This window comes from Ammospiza caudacuta, chromosome 8 (assembly GCF_027887145.1).
Source record: "Ammospiza caudacuta isolate bAmmCau1 chromosome 8, bAmmCau1.pri, whole genome shotgun sequence".
Lineage (NCBI taxonomy): Eukaryota > Metazoa > Chordata > Aves > Passeriformes > Passerellidae > Ammospiza > Ammospiza caudacuta.
This window is the reverse complement of record NC_080600.1, coordinates 25,700,676-25,714,760: the sequence shown is the minus strand read 5'-3', so window position 1 is coordinate 25,714,760 and position 14,085 is coordinate 25,700,676. Positions and strand designations below refer to the sequence as shown.

At 38.7% G+C, this 14,085-nt stretch overlaps 1 protein-coding gene across 1 annotated transcript in view; it reads right to left on the bottom strand.

Moving 5' to 3' along the window:
* LOC131560618 (sodium channel protein type 1 subunit alpha) overlaps positions 1-14,085 on the bottom strand; it is an 88,509-nt gene that overhangs the window by 62,639 nt on the left and 11,785 nt on the right. The gene's annotated exons all lie outside the window — the stretch shown is intronic.

The following is a 14,085-nucleotide window of genomic DNA, read 5'->3' as shown; positions in this document are numbered from 1 at the left end:
ATGTAAACAAAGACAAAGTAAGCAGTTTAGTCGGTGATTTGGTATTTGTAAGAAGCACTTTTGTTGTTCTTACACTAGTTATTGGAACTGTAAAAATTTCTGAGCTCCAGGAGTGTGCTAGTCTTTTACTCCAAATAAGGGAAAGTATGATAGCTAAGAATAATCAAATACATTCTTTCCTCATAACTCTAGTTATATTATGATCACACTCCTCTGGACTCAATCAGGAGTACATTGGTAACTATAAATAGAACAGTTCAACAGAGCTAACACAGAAAATTTCACTGAGATCAGCAAAAGTATCAGAAAACAAGCACTGTAAAACCAAAACTTCCATTTTAAAAAAATCAATTCTGTATTTTATGAAGTATTAAAGAAATTATTCCAAATAAATTTTTGTATGGGAAATTATTTTAACTATGAAGAAGAGCAATTGCTGAATATTATTTCAGATTAGCTGTTACTGTGTTTGGTTCTTTATAAAATAGTTGTAACTAGAAAATTCTGGAAGTATTTTAGTATACATATTTATTCATACACTGCAATTGCAAACATAAACCTGTTGGGAAGAAAAACAAAAAAAAAAAAAAGGAAAAAGGAATTCTTGTTAAGACTACAGATTTGACATCTTCCATGCTGCTGAATAAATTTCTGATGACACCACAAGACATACAAATGAAATGCATATTTGGGCTCATAGTGGTGCATATTTCCCTCATGTCTGACTGACTTTCAAACAATCAAGGTGCAAGTTTCTCTCTGTAAAAAAATTAAAGTGAGCTGATCTCACACCAAACACTAAGTATTCACCCATGTAGACACTCATGTCAAAACCAGTTCTGTACATCTTCACTTCTTTCCTAGGGAAAAGGAATTATACTGTTCTGTCCCCATTGGGGGGAAGGGGGAGGATATAAGAAAATGTACCTCAGCTAAAAGGGATTTTAAATCCTGCATTTCTCCACAAAGAGAGTATCATCTAGACAGTCCTCAGCTCCCTATGTCATGGTTCTGTTTACTTCTGTGAATTGCCCCTTTGGTCACTTAACTATTGAATTTATAAACTCACTATTTGTACACTCTGATACTGGTTCTTAATGTTCAACCACACCTTGTGGGTACTGGGAAAGAAGGAGAAAAAACTATTAGCCACATCATTGGATTTTCTGATCTCAAACTGATCACCACGATTTGGAAGATAGATCCTGTGCTGTTATCCCAATGTTATGGGGACACAGCTGTCGGTGGGTACCCTTTGCTCTGTGGGCTTCAGGTAGATACAGAGACCCAAGAAAGACAATCAAGCCTTCTTCTCTGCTCTACTTATTTGGCAAAAGAAGGGGCTAAGACCTCTCCTCTCTCCTCTCCCTCTCCTCCTGGTCTCCACAGACATGCCTGCCTTTCCCTCTCCTCCTCCTCCTCGTGAGGCCAGGAGGGAATTTTCCTGTTTGCCATTTCCCTCTAATCCCTCATTCCCGGTCCAAGGCAGCGCTCGGCGCTCCCTGCCTGGCACACCGAGCCCGAGGGTCCGGGGGCAGTGGGTGAAGGTGCTGGACACAGCAAGGGCGATCCCGTGTGCTGCGAGGGAACGGGCAGCCAGTGAGCAGTCAGCAAAGATGAGACCTGAAACCACAGGGTGCTGTGTCAGGATCACCTTTTAGCTCACTGAGTGTCCCCACCTGGCATGCAGGACAAGGATTACCTCAGGATTTGCCTGCAGGTGCACAGAAACAAAATGCTTTGCAGCCATTATTTATGTTGCAAAAACATTTGATTCAGCTGCTGTGTTTATAGACCAAGTTTAAAATCAGCAAGTGCTGTGGGCTTTTCTAATAATATGTGTATTTCTTTATATAGAAAGGAACTCTACATTATTTTCTATAATTAAGCCTAGAATGTTCTCTGGTCTGTCAAATGTACATGGAGCTAGGTAGCAACACCTTTAGATGTAACTAAATCTAAGTAGGCTGTACTTAACATCTTTCAGGAGGCTTTATGAAGATTACCTACTTTTTATCCTCTACTTAACAGATTAGAGGATGATATCCCAGATACGTTTTCCCCTTCTTCATACATTTCAATGATTAAAAATCTTCAGAATTGCAAATAGAAATCTTATATAAATTTAAAAGTCAATACTAAATACATACAGACTTTACTACAGTCTTAATCCCAAATCACTTTCATTGCTTATATGGCAGTGCTTAACTACTAGGTTTGTATTTCATTTACTACAGTAAATTGATTAATTCTCACTTTTATGTGAGGGGATGCATAAAAATTGATACCAGACCAATTAATCCACTGCTATCATTCTGATTTCCACCAAGTTATTTATTAAATATTAATTGAATAAGTGCAGATTGCTTACATGATCCAAACGGGCTTCTTTTTTTTCCTTTAGCATAGCACTAGTAATTCAACATAGGAAAAAAATATAAGAATACCCAAAATATTAATTTCTTATCAAGTTCTTTCCTAATCTCTTATAAGGAATGGGGTTTTTTCCTTCTACATTTCCATGTCCATTTGAGTGACCTTCTTATGAGCAATGCGAAACATTTCAAATTTTGGAAAATAAGGCACTCAGAGAATAGAATCATTGTTTCTTCTGATATTTCCCAGGCAAAATATATTCACATATACTTTGCAGTATACATTGCTGTAAGCCAGATAACTGCAGAGCACACTCAGCGTGCAGGGATGGGACCATCTGCAGACCACAAGCAGAGTAAGTCAGGAGCTGTTCAGCTGCATTTGTGCAAGTGCACAAAGCACAGTGATCTGCCCACGTGTGCCAAGTGTGAGGCAGCCAGAACCACCCTGGATAGCTCTGCACACACAGAGCAGCTGGGTGATACACACACCATCACTGCCCTCCTGGCTGGGAGCTACTGTGCACAAAGAGTCATTTTAGATCTGTGCATTCCTTGAGAATAAGCTATCAAACATCTGTGAGCATCTGTGTATTTTTACAGTCTTCAAATGTCATCTAAATAATTTTTCTAGGCAAAGTAAAGGGACATATTGGAAATAGATGAAGAGATGGTACCTTGTCAAACAATGTCTTCAAATCAGTTACACACTGCTCCTTGAAAAAGTCAATTAAACAATACATAACTCTCAGAAATAGAGACAAGCTTGAACAAGATTATTTCCTAATCTGATATCATTAGTACTGTCAGCTTGCATATCCTTCATACCTCCATAACAAGGGTTTCTGGAGTGTTTGGTCAGGAGGACCTTAGCATCCATGTAGAACTACAGTGCTGCAAACACTTAAACTTCAGCAAGTGAATTTCTTTATATTATCCATACACTTAAATCTGAAACTGAGACATGCTTTGAAGTTTGGTCTTCTGGTATAACAGCCACTCACTAAAATTTAACTGCTTCAAAATAAAGATAAACTAATGAATATACATGTAAACTCACAGAGCCCAGATCTCTGTGTTACAATAATTTGCATTATTTAATTGCACAGCTTCTCATTACTTTTGATTTATCAATGAGTCACCAGGATTCTTGCCTTCAGCATATCAAATAAATATAATTTACCTTCCTCACAGTGTGGATCTGTGGGAGGAGAGGAAGAAAGTTGTGGGAAGCCACTCCAGTTTTGTAAGTGCAGCCTCAGAACGAAGCCTGTGTCTCTACTGTCTGTCTCAGTTATAGGGCTACTGCAAGCAGCAAAGGCAGGTAGGATATCCAAGTAACATGCTTGGCAGAAGGGCAGGAATCAGATCGGAATATTGGAACTATACAACTTTTTATGACTCCCTGTAGCTCACATATAAAATTCAATTTAATTCTCATGGAGAGCTTTATAAGGGAAACTTGCATATTACCAGACTGATAATAGGATTCTCCCATATCTTTTTTTACCATCTTCTTGATGTTCCCTCTCAGAATGGATAATGCAGATCTGGCACAAGGGCTCGCTTGCATTACATTACTTAGACTTGGATTACTGCATTTATTTAATGCATATTAATTTTAAATAAAGGGTAGGTGCAGTAATACTGCAGACCTCATAATAGGGTACATAGATATGCACTGAGCTATATAAATAAATTATCTGAAATATTGAAAGCAATCAAACAGTACATACCAGTTTAAGTGGGAGTTTATGCTTTGCAGCTGGATATTTCCATTACTTAACCTGACACACAGAAAGGGTTACTGAAGGGGAGTGATGGGGGGAGAGGATGACTATTTAATTTGCCTCAGAGTTGCAAACAGCCATGGGGTAGCTGTGTGATTCAGGAGGGCAGTTCAGCGCTCAGTCTGGGCTGCCCAACAGCCAGAAAGCAGAACAGACAGGGACAGGAAATGCAGCTTGTGTCTCTGAAATCCACACTATTGTACCATTGCTTAGCTTACTGTGCAGGAATGAAATCAAGATTAATGGGGTAGAAATAAGGTGTGCAAGAAAACATGGGCTTGGCATCTTAAAGGTAAGCTTTCATTTGGGAAGGCAGTCATGGCTTCTGCTCCCTGCTCCTAGAGCTATTTCTTTATTATACCTAGTAAATTCACTTGAGAAAACTCATTTGAAAATCACCAGAGGTATATTACCTGAGAAGAAAAAATGTAGCATTAACTATGGGAAAAGAGGGTTTAGTTCTAGTGTTCACTCACAATTAACTTCTTTAACTCAGCAAGAAAATGCAAGCATAAGTTTTGAAAAATAAAGCAAAGTAAAATAAGCTAGCCTTCCCCAACAAGATAACTAGCCAGCAAAACCCCCATGCTGGTAAAAGCAGGATGTTCCCTGTGAGCTGTTTGCTGCTAGCTTTTCTCCCACTAACACCTAGACTTTCAGTCCTGTCCTTTTGTCTTGTTTAGAGGAAATCAGAAAACCATATAATATAAACACAGTATATTATCCGTCTCCATTAGTTATATATATGTATGCATTGGCAAAATTTCTATTCTCAGTATATTTTTAAATTCATCTAATGTATCTCTAAACCAAAATCTAGGTACTAGGCTTGGCTTTAGATTAAAAAGAAATAGCTTGCTTCAGCTTACTGCTTTGCTAGTCTAATTCCAAGTCTAATTAGCTTCAAATGAGTCTTATTTTAGAAAGCTGAAAAAACCAAAATTAGTTATGCAGCTTCATAGAAAGAAAGAAGGAAAATAATTTAATGGGACAAGTCACAATTCAGCTGCATTAGTACTCCATCTGAGCAAATGCATTTAATGGCTTAGAACTACTGGACTGCTACCAAGCTGAATGGATGCTCTGCTTACTCAGTTTCTGCAGCATATCTTGTGCAGCAAATGACTGCAGTACAGAGGAGCAATCTTTCTGCTTTCCTCCATTTGATCAGAGCTCTGACCCCTTTTACTGGCAATCTACATTACTAGCTCAAGTTTAATTTTCTTAAACATCTGTTTCTTAAACGTCTGTTTATATTTACCTTAGCAAACATAACAACCTCTTTCTTCAGTTAAAAAAACCAACAAAGCCATGCAGGCTATGCAGTGCACATTACATAATGCTACTGATTCATTTGGCATTAAGCTAAAATTGAATTTAAGACAAGATTTAAGTTCTGGTCTTGGCATATTGCCACACTTGGGAAAGAAATAAAAGTTGATGGAAAACAGATTGCTCCATACCCTGGAATGATGCAAAATTTGCAGAGCTAACAACCCCAAAAACATTGCCATACTCAAATTAGTGGGTTGTCTGACCCCATTAACAGCACTCAGGTACTAGATATCTCATATGGTCAGTGAAAAGGACAGAAGCCTGAAAGACATAATGACAAAAATTATTTACTTTCTAACAAATTTAGCAAGCACAGATTTCATTCTTGAGGGTTTCCTGGGTCAAGGAATTAGATGCAGGAACAACAGGGACATGTTTAACACACAAGACCTCGGGGGGAAAAAATCATAATTAGGGAAAAAAGAGTTTCTGCTTTTTGTGCACAATGATGGGGCCATTGTGAAGTAATAAACCTCCCAAATTGTAGAAACTTGTACTTTTTATACAGCAGAGAAGTCCAGACAGCATAGGAAAGCAACTTTCAAAACTTACCCCCTTGCTTTACATCCTTGGCACTCAGAGCATGGCCCAGGACATGCCTGTGCCGAGAGGAGGCAGCAGCAGCCCCAGCCCCTGTGTCAGGACTGGGCATCAGCTGCTGAGTTCCTGCAGTGCTGCTCCCAGGAGAGGATCCATCTCCCAGACTGCCTGGGAGAGCAGGGAGGGCTCAAGGGATGGGAGATGCTTAAACCACAAAGCAGCTCTGCAGCCTAGGAAGCTCCTCTGTCCCTGCACAACTTTGGGATGGTTCTATTGCCTCAATCTCTTCTGCCTGTCTCAGGTTTTATGAGATGCAACAAATACATGGGCTATATGTGAAATAAGTGTTTTCCAAATGAATTGGTACTCTATATGCTAATGCCATGCAGCAGATAACACAAGTCTGTAAACTCCTGACATTTGCATTTCTGTTTATGTGGGCAAGGCCCTGCACCTTGATCACTGGCATCTTCTGATCCTGCTAAGGCAACTCCTCTGCAGTTCTCCCCTCATGTCCCTCTGCATTTTGTGATTCTGAACACACAAACCACTTTTACCAACAATAAGAGAATTCTGGTGTTTCTTAGTAAGCTTCTTTGAGCCTAACAATTTCCTAATAATATGTGAGAAATGGCTTATTCCCAGATTGGCAATTATTTCGCTTTACAGTAGCATAATTAATATTTGTTCTTACAGATACAATTTTAGTTCATTTCAAAAACTATTTTCATGTAGTTCTCAAAATAAAAATAAAATTTTAGAAAGTCACATCACTGCTGTAAAGAATCTTCCAAAACACAGACCTGGTAAAAAATAAACAAGCAAATAACTCTCACCTATATCCTGATTAGGTTTGAACTGATTTTTAACAAACTTTGAATTAAGAATGATAGTCCAATGGAATTTTGGAAAGTTTTCATTCAGTGGACACTCATGAGGCCATGATGTCCCAGCCTTGTGTCCAGGCATGTCTGTACACGATGTGGACTAGAGACATGACAATGTTCAAGCCCTGGCACCTTGTCCCCTAGAGGTGATATAGTTGCAGAGTTAATTTACTCTATTGAATATTAGATATTTAGCTTGTTTTAAGATCTAAAAAGCTCCTACATGGCACTCAGTATTCTCAGTTGCATAAAGGGGAAAACAATCTTGAAAATTCCTGGAAAAAACAAAATGCTTATTGTTATTAAATGGTTGACTACCAGCAGCAGCAGAAACATCTGCTGTGTCTGCCCCATCCTTTGAGCAATACACTATTGGAAAAATGCATCAGATTTGCCAAGAAAGGCAGGAATTAGTAATTCTGCAGAAGCAGCAGTTTGAAAGCCATTGAGCAAAGACTGTTAGCCACACTGACTTTCACCTAAAAAGCAAATATTCAAGGTTTTTTTGTCTTTTGAGGTACTGGTGATTTTCCAGTAAATTTTGATGGAAGTGTAAAGAAATAATAAATAATCCAGTCAAAAACCAAGAGGAGTACAATTATAGACTAAGAAATCTAGTGCTATTGGAACTTTGGAAATTTGTAAAATCCTATGATTGGTCAAGAGAAACAATTAAAGAAATATGCTTCTTTAAAATAAATAAGAATACATTATTTGCAGAAACTTCAAATGTTTAGAATGAACTTAATGCTATAAAGTGTACTGAGAAAACAGACAAGATGTAAAACTAAGATAATATCACGAGATACCATCTGTTATTCAAAAATGGAAAGCCATTCATTAGAAATATCTGAAATATTGATATATACTTATAAAGAGCATAAATGACAACAAATTTTGAAGCAAAACATCCAGTCATTCAAATTCTGAGCCACTGTCTGGTCGTTTTCTGAAGATCAGATAATCTGCTGAAAGCAAGCAAAGTACTTTGTACTTTACCAAATAAGCTATGTGGTTAAACACGGAATTGTAGGGCACATTTAGTGAATATTTTGCAAAGAAGCTATTCTAAAATACAGGTACAAAAACATAAAAAAGGAAAGAGGTTTGAGATCTATAGTTTTTTATAAATATCACTTGGTGCGCATCAAATACACACAAACTCCATTAATGAAGATAATCAAGCAATAAAGTATTTAATAAAGTTTTCTACCTTGTATTCCACCTTGAATTCAAACTGATATATTACAGGGTCTGTATAATGTGAATCTGTTCATGTGGCTCCACCTGTAAGATGTGAGAACTCAAGTAGGAGAATCCACATGGTAAACTGAAGAGTACAGCAACCAATATCAGCAAATAATATCTCTTTCAGTCTCAACTTTTCTGATTGAAAAATACCAGATTTCCCATTTTGTAGGATTTGTGTATAGTGATTAAAATGCTTTCAGTTTTCTCATCCAAACCCACTCTTTTGACTTTTCATTAATTTAAAATACTCTTGCATTTGTGATTGAAACTGTTTATTGCTGTTCTAAATTGTCATTTTTAATGTTGCATTAAAGTGTTTTGCAATGTTTTTCCAATTAATAATTTTTAGTTTATAAGAGTGAGTGGCAATGCCTTCTGGTACTTTGGCATTCGGTGTCCAGGGCAATATCTTAAATAGTTTAAGGATAAATTATAAATTAGTAATAGTTTCCCATAACTCTTTACTCCACTAATAGCAGCCCAGTGTGAAAGTTAGTTCCAGCCCTACCAGATGAGAGAAAGCTTCACCCACTCAACCTCCCAGAGTCAGGTATTGATTAACAATACACCCAGCTGAGAAAAATGAGGAGAGGCATTCCTCAGCACGTCATGCTTCTTGTCTGATCAATGCCTCTGAGGACAGGGCACCATTTCCTACCACACTGAGAGCTGAACAATGCTTCTGCAGGTAGTGTATGTGCAATCCAGAAGCATTTGGATAAATAAGCTTACAGTGAGAAATCAAAGTAGGAAACTTCCTTTTTCAAAAACCATTTCTCAATGCACTTGAGCACAACAACAGAAGATACATAAAGATGAGAATATCCAGTTATGAAAAACTAGTGTTTAGTGTGTCAATGGTGAACATTGTCAGAGAAGAGATCAATGCAATCTGTGGGGTCATGGCTCTAATGAATCCAAGGACATTTAAGTCTGAGGGGAACATGCACAGTTAAGAAGCTTAAAAATATTAGTGTTTCATTCATTGTGAGACAAATTGGGGATGTAATATGGTAGGTGCAAATGACATCAGACAGATTTTACTTTGAGGAAAAAGTATAAATACAGAATAATTTTCAGTACTTAGCAATTTGAAGTAGCAGTGGTTTGTTACACCCATTTATGTAGTTTTCCATATTTATTACTCTTAAAATTTCTTGTTTTCTCTATATTTAAAATTTCATCAGGAAGTATGAAAATGTCATGACAATTTTTGTTCTCCCTTCCTCTCTTACTTTTCTTGCTCAGACTTTTTTCCCTCCATGAAATCTTCTTGTCTTTCTGACAAACCCATGGGGGACATGAGCTCAGCATGGTCCTTGAGGGGATCCTAGAGAGTGAGAGGCAAGCTCCCTCCTGCCATGCCTGCTGGAGCCCTCCCAGGCAGCCAGCCTTGCTGGAAGCTGAGTGCTTTGGGCTTGATGGCATCAAGGCTGGGTTTGCAGGTGATGTGGTGGTGAAGTTAGGCTTGCTGTGGCTCAGTGATGGGAATCCTTGGGTGAATTACACACTGACCACAGAAGCTTGAAGCAAGTGGGAAGTGGTGCATGTATCTAAAATATTCCAAAGCCCACTAAGGTCAAAATAAAAATTATTACCACTGTAAAGACAGTTAAAGCCAAGTAAGAGTGCAAAGCAAAAGGCAATTTTTCAGTGAAAACACCATGATGTGATGCATAACAGGTGGCCAAAGCATAAGACTGTTATTAGGCACCTTTAAAAGACTATTCCCTGTGGGATCTCAGCACCTCAGGATGGAGGTGCAGAGTGGCTGAGAACACCCTTGGGGGGCTCGGGAGTCCTGGAATGTTGCCAGAAGTGTCTGGTGGCTGGACTTTGATCCGACACAGGAGATGACACCTGTATGAGGACTGGGAAGGTTTTCACTGGGTGAATTGTGAAGGGATAAGTTAGTTAGAGTGTAAAACACAGGGTTTAGGATTTCTGTACAGGGGGGTCTAAAGAAGTAAGATGGAGGAATTGGGGCGTGTCCTGTTCTTCTTCTTCTTCTTCTTGGCCTCCATCTTCTGTGGTGATGGTGGCACTTTGGGATTGGTTATTACTAAAAGTGCACCGGTTAATAAGGGTAGAAGGTATTGGGGAAAAATTATAAATATTGTATACGTAACTTCAGGTATAAAGATAAGTGACCGCCCCGGGGGCTCTCAGTGTGCCCATGGCTGACTTGCTGTGCAGACCTCTGTCGGGCTGAAAGAAAATCTTTTAGATAAACAATTAATAAACACCGAGACCGAGAAAAGATCAGAAGTCTCTTCTCGTCCTTTGAAGCGTCGGCTCTTCAAGGCCATCCCTGGGCCTTTCCAGGCCACCTAGACAGCCGAGAAATCGACAATTCCCTTACTGACTGTGTCCCCTAAGAAGAAAGGGACACAGTGGAAAAATGCAATACATTACATTATAAAATCCTAAGATGTTTGCTTTGAAATGTGAGCACATAGATTTATCAGCAGCAATATGAAATGTTAAGAATCTGTTTACTACCTATCTTGCTCGGGCTACATCTATACTATATTTGACAGAGTGCAGCCAAAACTGTATTCTGTCCCAAGCAGATCTTGAGGCAATATGAACCTGCCTGTACTGCCTTTTACTGGCAGTTCTTCTGGACTTAGGAGACAGCATGCTTCCAAACCTCCAAATCTGCAGATATCTGAGCTTTTCTAGCAAAGCCCCTCCTGAGTTACTTTTGATTTTGTGCCCTGAGCAGCAGACAGACGTTCACAGGGCAGGCAAATGGGTTTACACACCTGTGAAGTTTACCTTTTCAGAGCAGCATCAAAGCTGTCCAAACCACATGAACCCTGCTGAAAGTGGGAAGAATGGATAGCTGTAGCTATTTTAGTCTCCAAACTTCTTTCAGACTCATCCGATTTATCCTATATGTAGTCCAATTTACCCAAGTTATAATTATTTCAGACTTCACTGCCATTGCTGGTGTAAATGTCTTCAGTTTCTAGCTGGAGTGATTCACCCCAGACTATGAGTGCTTACCACAGCAGCTCAGCACATGAAAGGCAACCAAGCCTAAGGGCTGCTGAGGTTAGTGGAGCCTGTGCTACTAGCAGTCATAATGAATCTGACTCTCATGTGTGTCAAATGTCCTTGTCTAAGCTTTGGAACCAAACTATAAATCATACTATACTCCTCCTGCTGCCATACATACCTAAGGTCTGTTTAACATCATTCTTACAAAAAACCAAGAAAGTTTCTTTGCCCTTATCAAGAAACACTGCCCATATTAAGAATTATTTTCTAGCTAGTTTCTAGGGCTCTATCATCCTTCTGTATAAATTCTCAGAAAGCAGACTGATTGCCTCTCAGAGGCCCTTAGCAGCCTTTCTTCATTATCTCAAATTTCATTTTTTAAATGTCAAATCCATTGTTTAATTTTCAATTTATGTCAACACTGTTATTTTGAAGTCCAGTTATATGTAGGAGATGCAAAAATCTTCAAAGATCCCTCATTTTGCCTATGGTCCTTTTAACTTCTTTTCCAAGACACCTTCTAAAACTGGTTTGGCTGCTCAGCTATCAAAACTACTTCATCACCTTAAGAAGGTCTTCTTTCCCTCCATGATATCTGAGCATTTTTCCTTATACTTAGGTTGGGAGACAGTGTACTTTCAAATCTCATTCAAGTATCATGGCTGGAGCAGCAACTCCCTCCCTCTCTGGGTTTGAATAGCACATTCAGACTGGGATCCTGCATTCCATGTCTGAACTCCTGCCCACTACAGACACCCAAAGGTTCCCTACATCATTCCAAGGCAACCTGCAATGCTGGCCACAAACTGAAATAGAATAATATTGCAGGTAAGAACCTGGATGTTAATAAGTGTTAAAATACAAGAATGTGTATTTCAGATAAGCAATATGAAGGAATGGGCTCAGAATTGAGTCTGGCACAGCCAGAGTGCAGAAGGTTTTAATAACAAAGTTCCTGAAACTTCCAGGAAGTAAAATACGCCCTAAAACTCTGCCATATGGAGTTTTAACAGGGATGATACAAGAATGTCTCAGAAAATCTGATTTTTTGTTGTAATCCCCCAAAGAAGTTAACAAATACTGCTTCAGTAAAGCCACTTGAATTAAACGCATTACACAGAAGCACAGACCTGCAGCTCTCTAAAGAGAAACAGCTTACTTTGTGAACTCCACTTCAGAATACTGCTAATCACAGTTGCACTGCCCCCAGCCATTATTTAGCCATCTTCACATCTTTTCTCACATGAAAGAGAGAAAAAGGCTCATATTTCCTATCTGAAACTTATCTGAACAGACAGCTAAAGGCATAACCCATCCTTTTCCAAAGTGCTAAGTAATCAAGAATTCACACAAAAGTCAATATAAAGTTCTTGTCACTATGTATAGAAGCACTGTATTTTTTGCCTCAGCACTAAAATACTGACTTAAATATATAAGCTTAGACATATCATGTGAAATTTCAGCCTTAATAGCACAGTCAATCTTACTTTATCCACAGGAGGGAAAAAATCTCTTCTCAAAACTGACCAGTTTCCTGCATTTCAGAATTCTGCAAAGCATATAACCCTGAGAAATAATTGTCACTGCTGAGATCTGCAGAGAAATATCAGGTGCAAGGCAATCAAAGGAAAAGGGAGAGAAAATTTTGAATAAAACACTATTAAAAAGTCCAATAGAGCTTAACGTCCTGAAGACAGATTGCTTTGGAACAAAGAAATACCTTATAAAAATAAAATTTGGTGTTTACTACTCCCCTGGATTTTAAAAGATTGATTAATTTGCATTTCCTCAGCCTTTATTTTTTTCTTTTCTCCCAAAACTCATTGTTATTGTCTAGGAATTAGGCATGCAGACATAAGAGAGCAAGTATCGTACCATCTACTTTGCTTTCTCTTGCTAGCAGATCTCATATTTTATCATTCTCTACTCCTGGGCAGTAAGGATTTTTGTTTCTCCCAGCAGAACCATTGAATATTATTTAGTGCTGGTTCAGCAGCAGTCTGAACTTGGACTTCACAGATGTAGAGAAGCCTGCTTGAGGGGAAGGCAGAGGGCAAGTCTGAGGTCAATGCCCACAAGTGGCAGACGGGCGGGCTGTGCAGCAGCTGGACACACACAGCCCACAGCACACCACCAGCTGCACTGCCTGAGACACAGCACAACTCACCAGGCTGCTGCTCAGGGTTCCCATCAGCTGTAAGGATCCTCAGGACTGGCACTACATCCAGCATTTACCAGTTTTCAAAAAGCTCACCCCAGAATGTGTGTGCCCCCTGAGCTGCTGGGCAGTGCCAGCTCATGGCCAGCCAGTCCTGGTCTTAGACTGAGCCAAAATGAGTAAGATGTAATATACAGATCATTTTTCTTGGAGTAAAAATTTTTCTTTCAGATGAGATGCTTCATTATTTCAGAGCAGTTGATTTGTAGTATTTTGTTCTGAGGCAATATGAAGTTATGAAAACATAATAAAGGGTCGTCCTTTCTGGTTTATCCCCCCAGTGTGTGTAAAGAGATAATAAATTGAACTGAAGACAAAAATACTCAGATGCAAGGTTTCTAGATTACACTTGGATCACACAGTTCCTGTTAAAGAAAAAAAATTAAATTTTTGTATAACTTCTTTTTCAATTAAGCATTGTCAATGCACCCACTATGGAGTTCTGAACAGTTCTCTGTCTCTATCCATCAACTGCACACTTTAAGTTATATATATATGACATTATTTAGGTTTCATTTTAGAAAATAAATGTATCAGACTGGGTTTCTCAGCTGTGAAAAATACTGAATATGAACATTAAAAATAGAACTTTAAAATGGCTCTGGTACACTTACTTTATTTAATCAGATTCAGAAGTGTCCTAGTTCTTTCTATAAAGAAAAACTATCAATTTAAAAATCTTT